Raw genomic sequence first — 25631 nt, 5'->3', positions numbered from 1 at the left:
TATTATTGTTATTAAGTTTATTAAAGCCAGTGGCGAGCCAAAGGCAGCATACACGGTACTCCTACTCCAAACACTAAATACCCTGAATAGCCTAGGCCGCACCAAAGACGTCAGCCAAGACACGTTCCGAGCACTATGTACTTATAGCGACATCATTGGCATCAAAGCAGTTAGTAAACAAAGACGAGATAGTACTGTCGCTATGTACCATCGTCACCACAATTTACTGAACACTTGTGAACCTTGTTGCAATAAGATAAGGTCTCCGAAGAGTCAATTTAGGGTGCTGCTGTTATTACATGAACAGGATGTTTCCCACGTATGGATTACTAGTTTACTACATAGCAATACTTCACAAGCTGAGTCTGTGTATTATGTACATTTCGATATTTTTTCTAAATTGTTTAATAAAAGCTGTTTGGTATGAACTGCATATTCAGTTCTTATAGCATGCAGCTGGCTGTTGTTGGAAAACATCATCATTTGCGATTTTAAAGTGCCCAGCTATATATTACAACAATCCCACCCCTATCAGCCAAAATAGCTATGCCGATTTTTTCTAAATATATAAAGATGTACAACATACTGCATTTCCTACCAACATATTGAAACTGAATTGACACAATCATTGCATCTATGGATTATTCATAAGATTTTTTCTGCTTCCCGCCGTTTAGCTACTATAACTTTCACTTTGGTATAACTATAACTTTGTTAAACAGAGCGTTTAATGAAATATAACATAACACAGTTATGAGTCAAAGTTTGAGTAGAATCCCGTCCATCGCGAACGTCGGCTTTACTACCTTTTAAAGCAGGGCCAACACTTCCGCCATGACTGACTCAAAGGGGCTAGTGCCTAAGGGCTATGATGTCACAGACCGCCAAAAGTTGCTAACTTTATAACACTCCTTTGCGTACCTTTAAAGCATAATTGCTTTATTAATTATGAGACCCCTGTTTCAGGGTCACTTGTTTACACAAGACAAATAAGCCGGGTTTTAAGCAAGCATGTTTAATAATTTCCTGGGTTGGTATTCAGAATCGTGGAATAAGTACAAATTTTATTTTAAGACTGTTCATTGCATATTGGTATCATATTGTATAATTCTGAATAAATTACACCTTCTAAACATCGTAAACACCACGCAACAGCATGCTAAAGAGACGGGACAATGCGGCGAGTTATTATAACTATAACTGTTTTACTCCTAACACCTTGATAATTAGTTTTTATTATTAGAAAGGCTCAATATTAATATTTTCGGTACTTGGTTTAACAGAATTATTTTTCTCGTCATAAAAAGTGGATAGCACAAAAATATTTAGTTACCGTAAACCGGGCTTACTTTGATCATATTTTGAGTTTGTCACCATTTTTTGATAATCCTAAAATACGTAAAAATATGAAATTAAAATATAATAATCGGTTATTTCTCTTCTTTCAGCACGCCAAAAAATGGACTTATATATTTTTTTAAATAATTAAAAACAACGCGGTCAAAGTTATGAATGGGGTTACTTTTAAACCACTTTTTTTTTACTGACAATCTAAAGTAAACCTGTTAAAAAGCCCGTAAAAATAAAAATCGGATAAGTACTTTTTAATTTATATATCTTTTTAAGGTGTACTTTGATAACATACCAATTGATACAAATGAATAACTTTAAGCGCTTTATTTATTAAAATAACGTAGGAACTTTACTTATAATCGCACTAAGTGGCAGATTTTTAATATGTTGCCTTTACACTTATTGTATAATGTTACATAAGAAATCTTCTATGCTTTCAATGCGGCACTAATATATTTTTTGCCCGCCACTCTGTCTGCGAGTGCATCATAGAGTTGTTCTTTTTGATATTTTTGTAGACTCGCCATCCTTTAATTTTTTTGTAGTCTTTGGCATGGGTTTTAAAAAAAAAATGTTTATTTATTTGTTATTAAATTAATACCCTGGTGGGCTCGCGCGTATATAATGAAAAAACCTAAAGCAAAGCAGCATGATAAAATATAGCTTTTTATTTCCACCCAGAAAGTTGATTCTATAGAATAAAAATAGCCGAAAGAATTTTTCAAATTGGATGAGCAGTTCCGGAGATCAACCTCTACATACAAATTTACAATTCTACAACCTCTAGACCTCTACTAGGTACAGACTCACAAACGTACCTATCAACAAACAAAATATACCTATTTATTATATAAGTATTGAAAGTATACATGAAAACATCGGAAGCTCCCAAAATAACTCCTTGTGTTACTGTAAATATATGATCAATTTTACCACGTATAAGTGATCAAAGACACCCCGACTAATGGATTCCCCGGCTACGTACGCATTTGTGGGTTGTCGAATTCAGGTTTTTTTTACTCACGAATAAACACTGATTAACGTATGACACCATACATTGACATGTGTTCATTATTGACACAAGTACAGTGAAAGGATTTTAGCCAGCAAAATCAGGAAGAAAAGCGTACTTCCTAATCTTCCTATTTATTTATTTTTCTAGACGACATGCACCCGGTCACTATGCATTGAAGCAACTATCAGTGTTGCCAAAAATGAAAAATAACTGCTAAGGTGTTATTCAACTCGTTAAAACAAGCACTTTAGTAGCGGATGGAAGTTGTTATCAAAGTCGACCCGTAAATCAAAGTAACCCCGGTTTACGGTACTTACTTGTATTGACTTTCATAAATACTTGTATGAAGTGTTCATGTATGTGGTTCACTTTCATCTTCAACAAAAGAAATCTTTTTAAATTTTCTAAGTCAGTGTCTTTGCTTGTTTATATGCAAGTTTACAGGATTTCTTTGAAGGAATTGTTATCCTATTGGTGTGAAAATAAATGTTTTAAACTAAAAGTAGCTATTTGGTGAGCTTCTTTCCTCGAAATAAGATACTTCGATTTCATGGCCACTATGGCATCGTTTTAGTAGTACTTAAGATAGGTACAGAATACTAATCACCCTGCGTTTAGTTGCTACGTGCTACTCCGCCGAGCCAGTACGAAATGTCGTAAATAAACAAGGAATAGCAGTTTATAGGCCCTATTGTGTTACGCAGCACCAGGCATTTACATCCCCATTTGCATTTAAGTTAGCGCGGACTATTATTGTTGAGATGACATGGCATTTGACGACCGATGTCAATGCAAACATTCACGCACTTATGCATTAAGTATACACACACCAGTGCGCTTTTATAATAAACAGTATATATCTTCAACATTCAATTTGTCTTATGCTTGTCTTTCGTGCTCAACATTGATTTTGTGTTTTTTTTCTGTATTTAGATTAATTGTAATTTTAAGTTTTTATTTATTGTTTCTGACATGTTTTTGTACCTTATATAAATCCCATTTTTTTGTGCTTTGCACATGCGTGTCTTATGAATCACCATCGCCATGGCAATGCATGCAAATTTTACACATGCTCTAATAGATCTTGATTAAAACTCAAAGTTTAAAACATGAAAGCGTTACTGTTTTGGACATTATATGCACTGCAATATAAAGAAAATAGCGCTTAATTGATAGGCCCAATGGCAAAGTTTTCTTACCACAATAGTATTATCTAGTTTCTATTTGAGATTAGCATACATCGCGCTCGAAGGGGCATTTTGCGAGCACGTCTGTTAGTAACGTTTGCAAATTAATCAATACATTTTCGAGTAGTCAGAATAAGGTATTTGTAACCTTGTATTTAATCAGAATGACGCATGATTTTAATTCGTCGAAAATAACATAATCATTTGTTGCTACAGCAGTTATTACAAGTATTTTTTGAAAATAGGAAATATATTTTTGCCGCACATATTTTTATTTCCTAAAAGTTGCATGCCAAGTAATTCAGTGTGTTAAACTTCTAAAAAATACATCAGTTTATTTACGTGACAGCTCATATAAAAATTAACTGTCATACGGATCATCATTCCACGCGAGAGATATAACAAACTCAAATCATGCGTCATTATGATTAAGTGCCAGGTTATAAATATTAAGTACAAATACCTTACTCTGACAACTCGATTTTTTTTTTATTTATTTGCATACGTTACCAACTGACGTGCCCGCAAAATGCCTCTTCAAGATGCAGATTACCTACCTGTATGAAGTCATTGCATAGTTAAGTCAAAACTTTCAACTGCATACACCGAATATCAGGGAATACATATGTGAAACTTAACTTGTAAATAAGTTTTGATTACACATTCCCACAGATACCGAAACAGGTGAAACTAAATACGAGTACTTAATGAAACCAATTTATCAAAGTATTTAACCTATACCTTTCCGAGGGTCATTAACAAAAACTTTGTAAATTAGAGGTTCTTCTCCTAAGCTACGATATCTTTCCATTAACGCGCGTGATAAAATATCCATTTGTGAGACGAAATTGACGTGTCCAGATGGGGAGGTGGGAGTTCTGTGGAATTTTCATTAAGTCGGATTCAGGGATTTCATTAATAACGTGATTAAAGATCGCTGCGTCGCCCACCTTCACGTTCGATAGTCACAGAAGGAGAAAAACAACACTTTTTACAAAATGTACCTTTGCAGCAGTGCTTAGTGTTACTCATAGATTACAGTACCTAGCCTAGAGTAAAGATCTCACACAGGTATTTCCACTCTTTCACTGCAGTATGTAGAGTCAGCGTGGATAGACTTTAGATCAGTTGTGATGCATAAGTTTTGTTTGCACAACAAAATACCGGATTATGCTCTTTCGAGCTTGCTTGCTAAATAGGGATAGGTATAAGCACCACGCGCCTCGTAACCTGTAGTCACTACAGTCAACTGCAGAGAAACTAATCTCCTCGAATAGATTGTAGGAAATTAAACATGCTAATATGTAAAAAACACCCTAGCTTACTCTGCTATGGGCTTATCCCCGACTTTGGACCTTTGTGGCCAGAAAATAAATAATTTTGACTTTTTTGTCTACCTATAGAAGTGTGGGCGATCTCCGAATGCCGTTGGGCCGACGCGTCGCGCCGCGCCGTGCCGCGTCGCATTCGCGAGACATCGCCCACGTAACCCGCGCTGTGACGTGATTAAGAGGAATTCCTAGTTGCGATTTTTCCATACAAACGCTCTCGACTGATTCCTCCCTGGATTTTCTACCTAGAGCAGTGATTTTTTCAAATAAGATCAATATCATCAATATCTGTGCCGCTATGTTTTGCTTTTTTGGATTATTTTATTTTAAAGAAAGATACAGCGCAACGAAAATCGCAAAAACGGCTCAATTGAATTGGCTGTAAAAAAAGGCACAGTATACAAATATGACAAAAAATATCCAAAAAATCAAAACATAGCGGCATAGAATATTTCTTCCTCTTGCAGTTTCCAAAATTTCATAAAGATTGATTGCGTTTTGGAGGAGGAAACAGTCGAGAGCGAAACCTCGATTTTTGAGTTTTTTGCGTGTGAATTTTAGTCCGAGCTGCAGTTGTCCTTATCGTACGAATTAGAGGCGGAGACAGTTTCTAAATATACGTACACAGAAGGAATAGTGATGGGCATAACATGTTAATGGTTAAAATGAGAAAAAATACACCAACAACCAACAGTCGATCGCCGTAATATAACCAAAATACCACGTAGTTCTAAGAGGGTCATTCTCGCATTTCGTGCAAATCGGTGTTTTAGGTAATTTACCAAAAATGTGTTGTTGTTTTCGAATATCTGTAAAAGCAAGGTTGTAACATATGGCCTAAAGTATATGTCTCTTCAACGAACAATTCTAAAAAGGTAATAGTTTTCTTTATATTTACAATTAACACCCAATTTTTTCATTCCTCTCTACATGTAACGCATGAAGGTATAACTTTGACCTACATTTGAACCTTAAGATACTAAAAATAGAAAACTCGTTGTTTGCTCACTTAATGACTAATTTAGTTATGTTTTAAATCGTTTAATATTAGAAGCTAGATATTAACAGTTAAAATTATACAGCCTTATAAGTGTATGGTTCAAGTAATCTCTTCATTACCGACGCGAGAAATGGATTAGCTATATTTTGCTACATAGCAAGGGTATATAGCGTCTACCGCCGATGCTACGCATTGTTCGTCAGTCAGTTGGCCGCGTGATCTCGTAGCGGACGCGCGTATGCCGCTGTTAGCGAACATACCTACGTTCTCGCGTGTCGAAAAGGAGTGTGGTTCAAAACAATCTTCATCGCGATCCAGTGATTTACACAGTAAGTTCCAAGTGTACATTATTATAATTATACGTAATGAAGTGTTTTAGTGTTGCCTTCCAGATGGTTTATTCTGCAAAATTAAGGTCTGATGCCAACCGACGTAGGCGACAAAAACTTCCAAAACTTCATTCATATCTGTTTCATTCACTTCTTTTCCTTCCAGTTTTACTGGGGAAGGTAATGAATGCATTAAGAAGGTAATGATAATATATTCGAGGCAGTACATTTAATGGAAAGAGGCTCAGTTATTATAAAGATTACGTTGTTATAAACATTTAAAACTGTAGATATGTAATAATAGGGAAGCCCAACGGATATTTCGGGTTTACTCGAGCGCAGTAGATTAACATAAACCTGCCGCTCTGTTACCTTTACTTGTGATGACACTCAAAACATGAGTGTTCAGTACTTCTGTGATACATAAGTTTTGAATGTAGGGGTGCGTCTGATAAATATTAATCTTAAGAAATAGTATATCATAAAAATCTGGTTATTCTACTTCTGGTTTTAGTTCATAAACCTGGTTCGTCGTGCATAGCAGCTCCGGACGAAGATACGGAGCCAACTGCACCACCTTAGTATCGTCGCCGCTCGCGAATTCGTTGCACCGCACTTCGTAACGAAATGCGGTGACAGTGTGAGATAATCGCCTTTTTTTGGTGAAGCAGGGGTAAATGCATTTACGCATCTCACCCCCGGGCCAGGTCAGCCCATGTGGGGGTAGTATGTGGGACTCGCTCCTCCCACAGCTCTCTCTGCTACACAGAGGGAGGGGAGGAGAATACCCACTTACATCCCCTGCGGCGTCACCCGCTCTGCCGTTACTGGGAGCGCCGAGGGATTGCAGCCATTCTACCACGACGCTCCCCAGCATAGACGCTGGGAGCACCCGCGCTAAGGAAGGAGAGGACCAGGGACGCTGTGGCCCTCCCCCTAGACGTGTGGGGCCGTATGGTGGGTACCCAGCCCACCAGCCCTATTGGAAGATCAGACTAAGGCTGCTGCATAGCGCCTTCGCCTTCTCCTCTGCCGTCTGCGCCTGAGAGGATGCGCGTCCACATTTTCCTCGCGTATTCGCGCTCAGCGGCCTCCTTTTGTGTCATAACGGTTTCACAGAAGGTGGCAACCGCATTCCATGATCTCTCGCTGCATAACATGGCCGAGACAACACTATGCAGCGAGAGATTACGCCCAATAACGCCCGTTAGGGCACCTCTCTCGGTATCCCACCGGTTACACACCTCCAAGGTGTGTTGGGCTGTGTCGTCCGAGTCACCACATTCATGACAGACCGGACTCAGCTCCCGTTGAATTTTGTGCAGGTAGTGACCGAAGCACCACCTGGGTCAGCCGGTATGATAGCACACCTCTTTTCCGCTTTATCCATTCCCGGAACGATGAAAAGAGTGCCCCAATGGTGCGGGTGCCATAGGGCGAGTCCTCCAGGTTTCCTTCTATAATCTATAATCTTTGCATGTCTGCACGCAGACTGAATACACTGGAACTTTGTTTTTTTTTTTGTACCAATATGATCTGCATGTATATACGTGTATTCTGCGCAAATAAATTCTTTGAATCTTTGAATCTTTGAATCTTCCATCGTTCCAGGAGCCTCTCTTCTGCCTGACGTAGCACTCGCTCCGACTCTTCGGGGTCTACGCGTTCTCTCCGCGCCCTCACCTCCGCACTCATTCGGTACCTCTCCGCCAGTACCTGAGCATCAAGCTCCCACGGAGGGGTATTAGCTAGGAGGTACACTGCGGCATGGGACACCGTTGAATATGCCCTGATGGTGCGTTGTGCTGCTACTCGCTGAGGCCGCCTTAGTAGGACGCTGTTGCGCTCCGAGAGCCTGTCCGCCCATATTGGCGCCCCATACAGCGCCATGCTCCTTAGTACTCCCGCATACAGTCACTGACACGGAGCATTCGGACCACCTACATTTGGGAGCAGTCGGCACAGGGCTGAGGCATTCAAGTTCCCGGATTTGCGAGCCTCCTCTAACACATTGTTGGCTTCCGTGCAGACTTCGTCAATTATGTCCCCCTCATAGATTTTCCAGACCGGGGAGGAGCTCTTTACAACTTCTGAGCTGATGGCAGGAGTTGCCCTGGTATACTCATAGATGTCCTTCCCTCGTGCACGTATGATACGTCGCTCCGCATCCTCATTAACGTCAGAGATCATTTCATACTCATCCGAATCTATATTCCGCAGTTGTGCTTTAGCTCTTGCCATGCCTGAATATTTACCTCCAGCTTTTCCTCTACGCGCAGTGTTTATTTTTGGGGCAACATCCGGCTACAGATTCCCAGCATCGTCTTCGTGTGCACGTTTCCCATTTTTATAGGGCTTCACTTCGTCAAATGTTTGTTTTAGCATTAAAATGGCCAGGCCAGAGAAAAAAATGACCAAAGAAGACTAACTAGCAAAAGATAGGCAGCGTAAAAAAGAGAAATATTAGATTATAAAAAGTAATCCCGAATTATATGCGATACAAAGAGAAAAAGAAAGAAATAGATACTTGTTAAGAAAGGAACAAAAAAGATTTGTAGCATAAAGGAAATGACACCTCGTGCTCAAAGAAAACAGAAAGAAATGGCGGTCAAATAGTAAAAAAAATTTTTTTTTAGAAATTTGCAAAACACGCCATTAAAATAATTGCTATGCAAGAGATTTAATCGAAATTGCATAGGTAGAGAGTCAATTAATGATAATGCAACAATTTAAAATAATAGACTAATCAAAGACCGATTGAAATTTAGTTTAGTTTTTTGAATAAAACAATAATTATGTTGGTTACTTAAACTATTAAATAACAAATAAGGATCGGCTATAACAAAATTCTTCTTATTCAGAAGCATACATATATATTTCTTTGGGAAACTTTTTATGCCAACTTTTCACTATTTCATAGTTTTATGCAGGTATATTGTGTATTTGCTAAATGCCAGACATTAATCGACACGTTTTTAATATTGTTGATTATATTAATGTTGTTAATTTTCTTTAAATAAAGATTTTTATGTCAGATTTCATAAGTTTGTTTCATTACAGTCCAGTGAAAAAATTACCGTCCGATGCCAATTTCATTCCTTTCCTTTATCATTCATTACCATCTCAGGCCATTTCATTACCAGCGCGTAGTTCATCACCAGTAGCCCTATTAAATGAAAAGTAATAAGGTTACGAAGGTGCCTTTTGCATAAAAGTGTTAATAAACGAATCCACACATTGACGAAATCCAAAATTTTATCAATTAAAAGAAAAATTACAAATCGAGAGAATATCACCGATTTGCACGAAATGAGAGAATGACCCAAGAAAAGGGTGCCATGTGTTTTCACTCTTTAATGTAACAACTATTATGTACCTTTCGTAATAAATATTTATATTCTATTCTATTCTAAAATGTACCCGTAATAGCCTGTCACGTCAAACCGTTTTTTTGTATTTTTTTACATTGCAGGTCATGTAGTGCTTATGTTTAGTTATGTTTACTATTAAAGGCCTGTAAACAAAGCTAAGTAAGATAATAGGTACAACCTGCTTATTTTGATTAAAACATCATAAATACCCATTAACAATTTGATTGTCTTGCATTGCTCACACTTGTGCGTCACAAGTAAACCACTAGATAGCAAATTTACATTACGGCTAGCCGATATCAAAATAAGGGCCATTTTGAAATGCGGCGGTTCAACGATTAAGGTATGTTGGGATAATACCGGATGTGGGTGAAGAACGTAGCAAATTCATTTCTCCCTAATTTGGCTTTATTTTTTAATGTTGGCAACATTGTGTAAGACGCCATTTCATTGCCTCGACTGCCAGTGTCCCAGCGCCATTCAGGGATATCGGGCTTGTGCTATGCGCAATCAGGCAATCACATAGAGCAAGGTAAATTTCGTGTATCCGATCTTCGCCCTGTAATTTATTTTGTGTATTGTGATGAAAATGTGTTTGTTTTTTTAATTGTGTTAATGTATAATTTCGTATTAGATGTTTATTTATAAAACAATCCAATCAAAAACAGACCTAGGATTGCTGTAGACCAATATCCGATTTTGACCCTTCCAGGTAAAGATCGGAAAGAAACAATACGATCTTTACACATTTAGAAAACAGCAGTGTATGTCAAATTTTAAATTTTCTTCAATTTACCTACTTACTTAATTATCACATTTATTGTTTTCTTGATCACACTTTCGTACCGTTATTATTATCCAGTACCAAAAAGACTGTAAATCAAAAGGAAAAGATTTAGGTAGTCTATTTTGTATGTATGTGTATGTACACCTACTTACTGACAATATCATTTTTTTAATTTCCGCTGCCCAAAGGCTGCCTGGAGATTGTGTTTTAGCGATTAGACCGCATGTTGTTTACCTGTGCTTATGTTTTTGTTTTCTTTTGTATTGTTTTCTTTTATTGAGGTGTGTAATAACGAGTATTTGTATTGTATAGGGATGATTCTACATGTTGAATTTTATAACAAAATCTAGTAAAAGAGGTAGCAAATAAGCAATTTTTCGCAATAAAATGAATATTTAAATACTATATGGAAATGATTAAAAATACAGGACCTAAAAGTTTCAAAATTTAATTTTTTTTTCAACTTTCAAAAAGGAATGAAGTAATAGTAACATACGATCAGGGGGGCAACACTTAGAAATGTAGTTAACATTAGTAAAGATGGCGGCGATTTCTATTAATGGGATCCGATAACATACTTTTGCGTAAAGCTGAAGCTGCCGATTATGCAAACTACATCACCAGATATCACTATAAGATTGACAAAATTTAAAGGCATGAATACAACATTAAGAAGGTTGCATATACCTCGTTTGTCAAGAGCAAGACTTATCTTCAATCATAATGTTGTTACCTAGCAACTGTTGTTTACTGTCAAAAAAAATTAAATAGATATGATTGATATGAACTTATTATTCCTCTAACGAACGACGACGAAATTACCAGGAATTATCCTAACATACACTATACCTGTCCTTACTTTACCTCCGGAATATCTTGAATTCACGTCCAGTTGGATATTAAGGTCAAAGAAGAAACGCTCAGTTAAGAACTAGGCAAGTCAGTTATGAGCACATGAAAGAGTTCTAGGTCAGACTGAGACACAAGTCACAGAAAACGAAGCTAATGCAGCATTGTATACAAAGATGAACATAGGTAAAAAAAAAGAACAATTCCAAACAAAATCAGAAGCTGAAGTACTTACAACACCTAGTCTATTACTATCTTGTATACCAAATTGAAAGCAATAAACATATTCTTGCATTACTATAAAGTATGTTTTATTTATTCCATTCTTTTTAAAACTTTTCTACATAACATTAGGTCTACTTGGGTGGCTTACAATTTAGTATTTTGTTTAATATCTTGTAAACAGAAAAACTATGAAAGTTACAAGAAATCAAACATAAAACTATCATGTATACCGCCGAAGTAGACCTAATATTATGTAGTACGAAAGTACCTACACATACGGATGCATATGTAGATGTTAACGCACACATATATAGTTAGTTTCGGATACAAAATAGAGATAGCACTTCGAAATTAGTTTCCTTAAAATGCTTCAAGAGGGCTCTCTTTTCCTATATATTTTATTCTATTACTTTACTCTTTGCATACGATCCTTACATTTTATCAAAAAAAAAGATTGTATATCAACTATATATATAATTGCAATATTTTACCGTCAAAATCGCGATTGTTAAATTGTTTACTTATTAAATTGCCTTATGATATAAGTATCAAAGTTTGAGAGCCACAATTTTACCAAATTTTTGTATCAGGGTTAAGATCGGATACAAAAATACGAAAAATAGAACATTCGATGACAACTTTTAGATTTGTATTGTTGGCTAAAATAAATTTAACGATTTTCTCCGTACTTCAAGAATCTGACACGATCTAGAAAAAAAAAATCGCGAGTTCTCTCAATTGGTCCCAAAATTGTCCGGCATTACCCAACATACCTTACCCAGATTGTCATTGCGATACGTTCTTCAATAAGACGGCACAAGTTTAGCCCCATCGTACTACTACTACTATTTAGATTGTAGGTTAACCATACCTACTTACAAAATTTCACAACACACCATGATCACACCCAACTTATTGTCACGGATAGGTACGACGACCGAAGCAAGGACATCATTCTTTTTTGTAGTCTTTATTTGAATTAATTAATAGATACAGTATAATATAATAAATAAATAATCAATATAAATAAATATTATAGGACATTATTACTCAAATTGACAAGTACCACAGTAAGCTCAATAAGGCTGGTGTGGAGGGTACTTAGACAACGAAAGATATAATATATAAATATTTATAAATACTTAAATACACAAAAAAAACCCATGACTCGGGAACAAATATCCATGCTCATCACACAAATATATGCCCTTACCAGGATTTGAACCCGGGACCATCAGCTTCGTAGGCAAAATAATAATTAAAAACAATATTATGTGATAACATCAAAAACAACTTATGTCTGCCCGACATGGAGGATTGCAGGCGCGAGCCGGCAATGTCAACGGAACGGCGCGCAATGAGCGCTCAGCTCGCGTCTCGCATCTGTGTGCGCGCACTCACACTTAGATAGCTCCCGCTCCCGCCCACCGCAGCGCGACAGAAACATAGCTTCAAAAATTCGAGATTTGAAAAGTTGCTCAGCTAGGAATTGCTCTTAAACTTCATTATTTCACCTTATATCCGACGTTTCAGTTTCACTAGCTGTGGTCACGGAAGACTGACGTCTCAGCAAAAATGTAATGGAGATATTGGTAAACAACACTAAACTACGCGATATACTTACCCGATATTATGTTAGTGTTGCGTGTCGTGCCGAATAAACATTAAACAAAAAACGGGTAGATTAATTTATTTGTCTACCCCGAACATTTATATAAACTAATATCGGGTAGTTTTGTGTTGTTTAACAATATTTCCATTGACATCTTGCTGCGACGTCACTCTTCTGTGGCCACAGTTCAGTGCAACCTGGCCGAAACGTCGCATAAGAGGTAAAATGTGACATTATCTATGAAAAGGGACCTTATTGTCGGTGGCGCTTACGCCATTATAAATAAATAAATATTATAGGACATTATTACACAAATTGACTAAATCCCACAGTAAGCTCAATAAGGCTTGTGTTGAGGGTACTTAGATAACGATATATATAATATATAAATATTTAGAAATACTTAAATACATAGAAAACACCCATGACTCAGGGACAAATATCCATGCTCATCACATAAATAAATGCCCTTACCAGGATTTGAACCCGGGACCATCGGCTTCATTGGCAGGGTCACTACCCACTAGGCCAGACAGGTCGTCAAACCACCCAGTCAGGTTATCAACGATGCTCCCATATTATAAACAACACCATGCTACGCAGTGCGGCGTAAGCGCCATCGACAATAAGGTTTCTTTTCATAGATAATGTCACAAATAATGAAATTTAATCGCGTTAGACCCGTTAATGACATTAAATATGTGTACATAACGCGGGAGTTTAAAATGTTATATATCTGGATTTTTCGTTAAGTAATAATAAATATTATTAATTTTATATATATTGATTTTTGTATGGGTACATTACAGTACAACATGACATTAAATAAAGATTGCTAACGCTCATTGCAACAAAAAACCGGCGAAGTCTTTATCTGACCATCACTATCTGACAATAACCAAAATTAGGTGTTTATACGAGCAATTCTTGTATAATTTGCCATATGGGGGTTTTCGGGGGCGAAATATCGATCTAGCTAGGTCTTATCTCTGGGAAACGCGCATTTTTGAGTTTTTATATGTTGTCCGGTCGGATCCGGATCGGTTTTCCAGATATTTATCCTAAATTGACGTAAAATCCATAAAGCGCATGTCATGAAATGCCTAAATCTATAAAATCACAAACCCAAATACATTACAACAAAAGTTTTATAAATCCGAAGCATCTCTATTTGCTCGCCATATTGGAATCCATGTAGAGAAATATTACATAGGTTTCTACATATTGCAAACGGCTCGAATAATGCCACTTTTTGTGTTGGATAGGTAGTTATTTGATATACTTACAATACAGGATAATATGATTCATAAGTCGTGATCAGAAATAGGTGAGTCTTACTCTGTATGTTTTTTATAAACACTTGTACATAAGAATATTCAAAAATTTTAATGTAAATAATAATAAAAACATTATTTCATTCAACCTCTTTGTATTTGCAGGCAAAAAACGTTTAAAAAAGTAATATTTACAATGACAAATTTCGTAAGTCATCACTTTGCAATTGAATCATGTGACTAGGTGAATAAAAATAAATATAGATAAATAGGGTTTTTTTAAATTGATAATTAATTAAGGAGCTAATTAATTCTCATTTGAATTACCGATCCGCGTTTGTTTAAGGAAGCATTATCGGAAAATGTGGTTAACTGGTTACTGTTCACGGCTTAAAAATCTCCCTGTATGACGTGATTAAATCTGGTGCCCGATTCCAACTTAACAATTTGTTAAGATTTAAATTTCGATACGATTTTGCCGATCGTCTTGGTGACTAGCGCGCAATTTACGCTCGACTTTCACATCATTTCGCATGCACCAATCAATTTGAGCGATCTTCACGGTCGTGTTAAATCTGAATCGGGCTCCTGGTTCTTTGCAATCGAGGAGGTTACACGAGTCGTACTCTGAAGGCTTCGTTAGAAAAGCAAAAATTATAGAGCGGCTTATGGTGATCACGACCCTCAAACATGAGGATTCGACATAAAAGAAGAAGACGATTATATAAATATGTAGTTCTCGATATTTCAAAGTATGTCAAAAGAACCAGTGTCAAAAGAACCTTTCAGTATTTATAAAATGATCTAAAAAAAAAAAAAAAAAAAAAACAAAAAAAAATCCTATTGAAAAAGTTCATAAATATGTTATTATTTTTGATATGATGCTATCAATTGATTATATATCATCTGTACGATTGATTATTTGTAAAAGTAATAGACCAACGACAAAATCTGGCATTATTTCCCAATATACTTAATTATCAGAGAAATAATTACCTTTCCGTAGCTAAAGGTCAACCATCGTATTAAGCGAGAACAAGTAGTACCTACGTATAAAATGTATAGTCGTAAGTGGTAATTAAAGAGCCGCGCGGTGAAGTAGCCGGCGAAATTGCAGTGATTTCGTACAATTGCCGGCCGAATGAAGTGTTCGCCGTTGGCCTTGAGGTTACAATAGAATTTGACGTTATTGTTATGTTGATTAAGACTTTCAGATACTACTAAGGTGTAACTAGAAAATCCTAGATTCTATTATTCTCCTGGACATGAGGCAAGCGTGGAAAAGTGAGGCAAACTTGATATAACAGAGAGCTTTAAGTCGAGTACCGTGTTTAGGCAACGAAGGAACGAACGTGTTGCCGAGTGGCCTAAGTAACGTACGAGATAGAAAAGCTTGATTACACATATCATTATTGTATACAATACTCTTTTACGAGTCATCTAAAATAATACTTTTTTTACTATAAAACCTGAATAATTAATAAAAATTGGTTAATCAGTAGAGGAAAAAGTTCGATAAAAGACATAAACGCGCGTTGAATGAATATGCTCATGAAACAGTTGCCCCTTTTAATGGTTGACTGCAGCGTATTAAAATGAATATTACAGTACATATGGGGCTACTTTATAGCACTAGTGCGAGAAGTAGCATATTATGTTACTGTGTCGAACATTTAAAGGGCCATATGTACTGTAAAACGTTGTACGATACATGTGCGAATAGGTAATTCGCAACTCGTGTCGATTTAAAACACTCCCTTCGGTCGTGTTTTAATTTATCGCCACTCGTTTCGAATTTCCTATTTTTCGCACTTGTATCGTAATGTACTATTTTAGTTGAATTAGGAGCCTATACATGAAAAGTACCCAATTATAGTTTGGTATACGAAATCTTACAGTTGACGAGTAGAAAAAGGTATTTTATTGTGTTGCTTAAATTATTAATATTCTTTCCGTTTTAACTGCCATCAGTCATCTTGTTTGCAATCTTATTTTCATCCTTTTTCTTTCGGGCCCCAATTGTATCTGATAGTGTTACCATTTTCTATTATACATATATACATAACAAGGATTCTGCCCACTCCTGAAAATATATAAATAGCTAGCCATTGAAGATATATTATTTTAGACTTTATCACTGAAAAATGAATTTATTGCATTATGTTAATTAAAAAAGATAATAATCGAGTGCTTTATCATAGCTTAATATCCCATTAAGCTTTTATTTTAGCTCTGCCTTTAATACTTGGTTTCAGTGTTAATTACTTCATTAAATTCGTGTTAAGCTTCTACGAGTACGTAAAAATAATAAACTGTTCGGACAAGCTTTTAAAATGAAGACAAATTAAATTAAGTATAGGGAGAGGCGTGATGGCGCTAATACCCTTCGATGTTTTAAAACATATTGATAGGTTTATATAAAATATATTGAAATACTGATATTGTTGCAAATTAACTACATAGAAAAAAATATATTTCGAGCGATACCGGATTGAATAGAAATGTTTATAATGTAAAATATTATTGAAACACTGACGTTGTTGCGATTTAACTACAAAGAAAAAACAATTTCGAGCTACATATACTGGATTGAATGGCAATGTTTATACACGGTGCTCACGAGGAACACGAAAGATTTTAACCACGTACTTCTGAGGCCAAAAGAAGGAAAAAATGTTATATGAGTTTCAGTAAATTTCGCCAAAAAAAATTTTGTTTTGTTTTTTTTGTTCAAATTTTGAACGTATTTGTACTTAAAAAGTTAATGTTATGGTAAAACTGGCACTGAATTTATTTTTTTGTAAAAGGATTTTTTTTGTAAAAACTAGTTTTTGCAAAGGTTACTTGTCACTTTTTGACATCTATCAATTGTTTTTTTTTATATTGGTATTAACTCTGCGAAACTAGGCGAAATCCAGAAAAGTTTATATGACATTTTAGTCTTTAAATATGATCAGTAATACACTGTCAAAATCTTTCGGTTTGCTCATATAGCACCGTTACCACTTCGCTATTTTGATAAGAAATCGGACTAATTCTAATAAGGTCTAGACTACTAAACACTACACTACACCTCTCATTAGAAATAGAAGGTTAGATGGAAGTCGCTTTTGTAAAAATTAAGGTCAATGTGGAGAAAACCGTCTAACAGGTAAGACCGTCTACAAGCTCTTTCTTCGCTTCTAACTCAGGAGAACACGCGAAGCTCTTCCTTTTTTACTGTTTCTGAGCGAAGTACATATACAAATACGAGTTCTTGCTCTATGACGGTTCCAAGCAAACATTGTATATCCCCTGCTTTCTCCACATTGATCTTAGTGTCTAAACTTTTGGGAGAAGTTTACCAAAGAGGGTCCCGGGCTTTTTTCGGGAAAATGCTAAGAAAGACAATAAATAATATAAGGATTCGTTTAAAATTTTAGCTTATTAGCTATTGCAATCCTTCTATCGTCACACAAGGCTTTATTATTTTTTTTTTTTTCAATAAATTATGTAACATGGGAAGACTTTTAACAACCAGATACATGCTTGGAGTTTTAGGAAGGTTTATAAATAATTAAAGGTTGCCAGAGAGATCAACCATACTGAAGTTAAAAATACACTGACGCAGCAAATGTATACAGCGTACGAACAGGATGCCTTGTTGTGCCTATCTTCCGGTAGGTATGTTCGTTCGTTTATTGTTTACGGTAATTTACTGGGTGGAACAAAAATACATAGAAAAAAATATTTTTATGAATATTTTTCGTACTTATTTAACTAAAACATAACGTATTATCTATAAAATTGTCTCCTTTTGTTTTGATACACAAACGCAAAATAAATGTATGTTCAAATTATTAACAATAACTATGCCGCACTAAAAAAATTGTCAACGTGTAATCAATGTGTGGCTAATCAATATTAGAGATGTGACGTTAACATACGTAATAATTACTCAAATACCGAGAACTAATACTAGTACTTAATCATAATCTATGATAATATCAACTATCAGTGTTAATAATTAACGTCATTATTTCTTCCCTTCAAATTATTTTCAAAGATAATGTACCCTTTATTAGATACTAATTTAAACTTACGTCAATAGCAGTGGTTTGGCAATGCGACAGGCAAAATTAGAAAAGCCTGCCTATTAGCTGTCAGTCTTAGTTTCAAATCTGGCTAGGCGTAGTAAATAAAGGTTAAGATTATTTTCTTCTAAGCCTACGGTAAATTCTTTATAAAAATGCGTATTTCAGAAAATTACATTATTCCTAACTTCATCGAAAAGCAGCGTGGGATTCCAGCAGTGAAAGCACGTGGTGCTCTGTAGCTGATGGTTGTAAAAAAAGCGTTCATGTGCGGAATTTCCCGCAGACCGATTTATCCGCATTGCACTTACCCAAAATAGGAGCCTTACCTAACTGTGGGGCTATGTCGATTTGTTTGATTGTTTGAATAATGTTTATTTAGTTTTATTATGTTACGTACATCATAAACCCACTACACAACCTGTCTATAAGTAGCTTTCCTTAGAGCCGTTGCTCACATTTTCCATCCTTTTAAATTCTAATGCATAGCCGCCTAGCACTTTAAGTAATCGGATCATATTGCCACTAGGATCTTGGCCATCCCACCCGGCATTTCCGCCAGGAATCCCGCCCTCGGGGGACTCGACCGAGTTCCGTAATACGTTCATTGACATCATAAGTAAAAGATAGGTAGATGAATAGAACACTCTTTACTACACACCTCTGAAAAGTTACGCTGGCAAACAACAGGCGGTCTCATCACTAAAATGTTAAGCCATATAAAGAACGTTAATCGTGATACAAAGTTGACTTGTAATAGTATGTAGATAGCTCCATTTGAAGAAGTCGCAGGGTTATAAATAACAACGCAATGGTAGATTAGATTAGGTATAATTATTTCTAAATGGAAATTATATGTTATTTTCATTAAAAAATAGCACAAATTCACAAAAAGATCGTCAATTGTATACTAAATAATAATAAGCAACAAACAAAAACAAGATAATCATAAAACCAATAATGTCAACAAAAAGAAATAAAATTAAAAATTTAAATTCAGTTTTCTTAATTTAAATATGAAATGCCAATGTTGTATATAATACTAGGGCTTCCTAGTTAATATAATGTCAGAAATTCATAAAAAGGGAGAGAAAAAGGGCTAGCTAGAATCAAACCAAAATAAGTTGGCAGCAATTTTGATAGCCCAGACGGTGCACGGGTTATTTTAAACGTCAAACTTCTATGAAATTATGACGTGTGCGTGTACTCGACACTTGGACCGGCTGGGCTATCAAGATCGCTGCCATCTTATCTTGGTCTGACTCTATCGATTTAAACTCTTAGAGAGCTCACTAGGTGACGCCGTGCGTTATGAATGTTTGTTACCAATACTTCGTCGTCTGCGAGTCCTGTCAGGTTATGCCTGCAACACGAGCCTCATTTAGCTGACTGTCGACACCGGCAGGACTAGGTCAATATTACTTGTTGACCGAGCGTAAGCGAAGGTCTCCGTTTCAACTGTGGCATTCGTATATCTGGATGTTCTCCTCTGCCGTCCTCTCCTCCGCATTTATATTTTTAAATTTTTAAGCTTATGAAGCTTATCGCGAAGTGTACAGCTCACAGAGCCACTAGTTTATTTATGTAATATTTATTTCCACGGCAGTGGCCTCTGTTGCGAGTATAATATACTTACACACAACAATGATCCTCATTATATTATTTACATATTTTATAGAGCCTTATTGTCGTTATTATTGACTAGTCTCTGGCCATACGTCATTCCCACAAAGCGTAGAGTGTGAACATTATTTCTCGAGGGAAACTTTAGAGACGAACATCTGTGCTTCGTAATGACTGCAATCATCCATCTGAGTTGCAATCTGAAGAAAAATAGGACACCCTTTTCTAGGAAAGACTAATCATCGAAAAAGGTGGTTTATCTCCTGTCTGCGGTTAGTTTCCAGAAAAAGAATGTGCTGGCCGGCGACATATAATATTCAAACACTGCAACATAACTAGATAACGGGGTTTGATAATATATATCTGACAACAAAAGAAATTTTACTGAAATTCTACTACTTTGAAAAAAAAATTGCAAATTGCGTCCTTCGTTATATGTTTTTTAAACTAGCTAATGCTATAAACGCCTCCTCATAACATAATCCAGTTTAAAAACATAACATTGCCGTCTATATGCAAAATTTTGCTGACGTACATAATATCTGACACGGCCGAATGGTACAGATTATCTGACTAGGTAAACAATACGTTCATTTCATTCATCCACACATTTTATATTTTATACTTTTTTGAAACATTATTATAATGATATGACCTTTAATATTCAAATGTCATAGCTGCGCTTGTGAATTCTGACATGTGCCCGATTTTTGAAAACCGGCAAGGATCGCCGAAAACTATTAGTAAATATACTTCCTTTTTTTAGGGTTCCGTAGCCAAATGGCATAAAACGGAACCCTTATAGTTTCGCCATGTCCGTCTGTCTGTCTGTCTGTCCGAGGCTTTGCTCCGTGGTCGTTAGTGCTAGAAAGCTGAAATTTGGCATGGATATATAAATCAATAAAGCTGACAAAGTCGTACAATAAAATCTAAAAATTTAATTTTTTTTAGGGTACCTCCCCTACACGTAAAGTGGGGGTGAATTTTTTTTTTCGCTTCAACCCTAAAGTGTGGGGTATTGTTGGAAAGGTCTTTCAAAACTAATAAGGGTTTTTAAGAAACATTTTTTGATAAAGTGAATATATTCGGAGATAATCGCTCCGAAAGAAAAAAAAAATGTGTCCCCCCCCCCCTCTAACTTTTGAACCATAGGTCCAAAAAATCGTGGAAGTAGAGCTTAAGAAAGACATTAAATGAAAACTATAGCGGACATGATCAGTCTAGCTGTTTTTGAGTTATCGCAAAAAGTTTTCCCTTCATAGTAAAAAGACTTACTTTAATTAGGTACTGATTATGCAAATTTGCCTATTTGTTTAACTCGGGTGAAAGGTACCGTTTCATCCCTTGGTTAACAATTTACTATACTTTAAGCTCCAGTTTAGCTTATTGTGACGGAAGAGTAACTACGGAACCCTACACTGAGCGTGGCCCGACATGCTCTTGGCCGGTTTTTAACATTTGACATCAACCTTAGCATCTAATTTGACATCTAATTATTTAGCGGGATTTACATACAAGCGTAACGACGGTATAAATAAGGTCGTTCCAAAGCGACGGTATAAGGTCCTTTCATATAACGAAATTATTAGTAATGAAACAGGATGTTTCTTTTCCTTTTTCGTCAAAATTTTGCGATGTGAATAGGTATTATATATAGGCCTTACTGAGCAACTTTTACTATGATACCAACCCGAAATCGCGAAAAAAATTAGCCGGAACGTATGAAATATCAATTTATGCGTTATTTCAGTATTGGCCCCATAGTAGAAGGCGCTCAGTATGACCTATTTTCATCTCGCAAAATATTGCCAGTAATTATAACTCTGTATGTATATATTGTTCGGTTTAAAATGCAAATAAATCTAAAGAAATACCGTCAGTGTCCTTACTCGATCCTTCGTGTTAAGTGGATAAAGAATGAGATATTAAGACGCTCGCGTATGTCGACGGAGCATCTCGTTCACGTAGCTCCTTGTCATTTTGTTTAGCACAACGAGGGGGCCGTGACACGTATGAATGTCAATTCGGAACAATATACGAGGCACTTTCTTATTTTGCGAGATAAAAGAATTTTTGCAAGGAGAGAACACTCAAAATTTACTTGAGCTGAAAACGAATGTGATATTATATTTACTGGTTCGTATTTGACATCATAATTCCTCATATTTTTATTATTTGCATGTATTAACTGAAGATAGAAACTAAACTCAATTCTCTATGTACTAAATTATAGGCTATGCTGTACAGTCAGCATCAAAAGTAGCGGATTAAACAAGGTCTCAAAAGTATCTACCAATCTGTAATAACTTAACAAACAGTGATATCTAGAACAAAAAAGAAAGAAAAGATGTATATCTTTTACAGTCTTTTTGAATGAAAATTTTAGAGATTTATCTATATTTGGAAAAGTTATCCAGGATGTCAGATACTTTTAGCGCGTTGTTTCATCCGCTACTATTGATGCTGACTGTACATGACTTATACTCATGTCCTGGATCATCTTCATGAACTTGCAAATAATACTTAGTGCCTAAGTTCCAACATATTATATGTATTTACAATTACCATATAAAAGGGAATCGTAAATCTACACGAATGACTGTTTTTGTATAAAAATGTTGTTTTATTTTAGGGTATTAATAAAATGCAGCAAAATGAGTGTCGTTGCTCCGACGATGAAGATGTTACAGTCGAGAGTTCGAGTCCTGCCAGCGTTACATACAAGTACAATTACTTGATATTAATTAAGTATTTTTTGCGGTTTCACTAACAGCTACTCCGAAGAATAACTATTACGTTAGCTAAACATAAAAACAACAATGTTTTGTTGTATATTACATTTTATTTTACCTTAGAGCTGAAATACTCATGATGCATTTAGATTCTCATAACTAAAGAGAAGGTAATTTATTTTATTTTATTCGGGACGCTTACTGCCTAAAATACATAGGTTAATAGACTTATCTACTAGATGCAAATTACTAGCTTCCACATATACCTATATAATGCTAAATAACACAAATATTAAGGTCTCGAAATAGCCAAATATTACACTATGTAAGTAGTATTCTGCTCGCGTAGCCAACGTGCATATCGTTCACGCTCTGTGGCGAACGAATCGCAACTGTCACAGTCGCACTAATATGGAAGAGTGATAGAGAGAGATGACTACGCTACGCTACGGAGCGTTATCGATTGTAACGTTGGCTACGCGGCCAGGTCAGAAACTATGAACGCAGGGTTATGTCGGGTATCGTTAACTATCTATTGACAATAATATTTTTAATAATATTAATCTTACTATAAATTCTATCATAATTAGGTGCTGGTATTAACAACGTAAAATAGTTGTATTTAAATGTAATGACATTGCAAACAGCGGCCTGAAATTCAGGGAGAAAAGCAAAGGATCCAAATATATCTGTAGCGAAATTAATTTTTAACAAGCACAAACGTCTGCAAACGATGCTATATAAGTTTAGACTACATTTAAAAGTGGAAAAATTAGTCTTGGGTGAGACCAGAGGCCGTGAGTTCAAGTCTCAAGACAGTAATTTTTCCACGATTAATTTATTCTAAGATTAATATCTGTAGCGATTCTAATGTCGGTAGCGGGTTTCCCAGCACGTATCCGTAATATTCTTTGGCTACACACGCGTTACCCAAGTCGCCCTTGAACTCTACGGGGCCTTGAACTCTTAGTGTGTACAATTTGCACAATGATATTAATTAACAAGTTACCTTATATTTTGTACTAGCGACCTGCCCCGGCTTCGCGCGGGTTACATTAGTTACATATTTTACACAGAACCATAACAAACCTTAACAGTAGTGTTTGAGTTTATCGCGAACATACATCTGTATGTACAGACAGACGCGGCGGGGTACCTTGTTCTATAACATTAATTTATTTATTAAAAACATGTTTTATTGTTTTTTTAAAGCCCAACCAAAATACACATCAAGGAACTGTCATAGGGTCCATCATTCGTCAACAGGTTTAGTCACTTTTTAAAAACTATATGCCATCTATTTCAGTTTGTAATTACTTTTATATCAGAATCAAAAAAAGAGCGCTCTTAGCTCTAAAACAAACAATGCTCCAAAATTAACGAACATAACGCTAATAATCTATAGAAATTTGATCTATTTTTTTCCCTCAAAAGTTGGTTTTCTAAGCGTGTATCTGTAGCTACGGGTACGAGTCGCCAAAGCCACCGCAGAGAATTCCACTCGCAGCTCCAAATTTCCCCCGAGGCCTTATTTTGAATCGTGTAAATTAATAAGGCTCCGATATTGCCAGCGGTACTCAAACGCATATTCAATGTATCAAGTTTATAAATAAGGAGTGGTTCAGTAAAAAAGTGGTAGTGAATTATCTAGTATACTTTTTTTATTTATCACTAATTATGAAGCATTTTATTTTTTCAGTAATTTGTAGATAAAATACTATATAATAACAATAAAGTCATATTGAGAAATATCAGATTCTTTGAGTTTTCTCGTTTTTATTGCAATGTTCTTCGTAACTTTTTGTACAACACAATTTGACAATCTTCACCTGCCGTTTTTCACAATGCCACACTTGAATTTCAATTTTCACAACTAGTTGTATGCTTTTAGGAATATCATCTTACGAGTAAATTATACCAATAAACTGGAGTTCGTCTTCGGTAGTCAGGAAATCTCTCCAATCTAACCTCTGACAGAGGTTTTTCTATGGGAGACAAATTTCTGTAAAAATCGCAAATACACAAAAATGGAAATTCCATATAACTACCTCAAAGTCAAATCAAAAAAGCGCAATATCGAACATAAGACAATTTAATAATGTCAAATTAAGTAGCTTATCAAACTTAAAGAAAAAAACTATGTTTATGAGAAACACCTCATAAATTCATTCAGAAGACGTTGTTCAAAAAGTCTTAGGAGACATGTAATATAAAAGGCGAACATTTCAATTCGCCCTTTTATTTTAAATGCGATTGTATTTAATTTTATAGAATAGTATGTAAGGATTAGTAAAAAACTACACTACTTAAAAATTATCCCTAAATAAAGTGAAATATCCACATAATGTGCGGCTACTTTTTTTCTGAACCACTCCTTATGTGTACATATTTCACCTTATCTACTGATGAAACATTTTGATTTATTTCTTTTTCACCTTATTGTATAAATATTTATGAACTTGACTGTACTTACGCCCAATTCTCAAAATCTTATGTGTTAGTATGCCTTGATCACACGCACCGAGTACAATGGCGAGAGAGTGCCCTCGGCCGAATACTCGTCACAAAACTCACCACAAACGAAACGATCAGTACTGTACTCAGTACGTTTGATCAGGGCACTATTAATAATCAATCACGTCTTGAATACCTGGTACATTAACCATGAAATTTCGAGCGAATAAACATGCTCACGTAAATACATATAATAGAAACCGAACGCTACTCTATTCGTATTGTCAAGACTATCTTCACTTAATAACTGTACCCCTAGTGTAATTTTAGTCGATAGCGAAACGTGACGTACGCGTTTGCGTTAAGGCTCATTTTGTATGGGTTTTTGAACAGCGCGCCAAGCGGGACGTTTTGGA

The 25631-nt window shown here is 35.8% G+C and overlaps 1 protein-coding gene and 1 long non-coding RNA gene across 10 annotated transcripts in view; one reads left to right on the top strand and one right to left on the bottom strand.

The window, feature by feature from the left end:
- Positions 1–25631, bottom strand: part of LOC133527369 (uncharacterized) — a 274455-nt gene that overhangs the window by 62932 nt on the left and 185892 nt on the right. The window lies entirely within an intron of this gene.
- Positions 1–25631, top strand: part of LOC133527359 (high affinity cAMP-specific and IBMX-insensitive 3',5'-cyclic phosphodiesterase 8) — a 311161-nt gene that overhangs the window by 189449 nt on the left and 96081 nt on the right. The window lies entirely within an intron of this gene.

The sequence above is a fragment of the Cydia pomonella genome, chromosome 18 (assembly GCF_033807575.1).
Source record: "Cydia pomonella isolate Wapato2018A chromosome 18, ilCydPomo1, whole genome shotgun sequence".
NCBI lineage: Eukaryota > Metazoa > Arthropoda > Insecta > Lepidoptera > Tortricidae > Cydia > Cydia pomonella.
The sequence above is the reverse complement of the archived record's forward strand: the minus strand, read 5'-3'. Positions and strand labels throughout refer to the sequence as shown.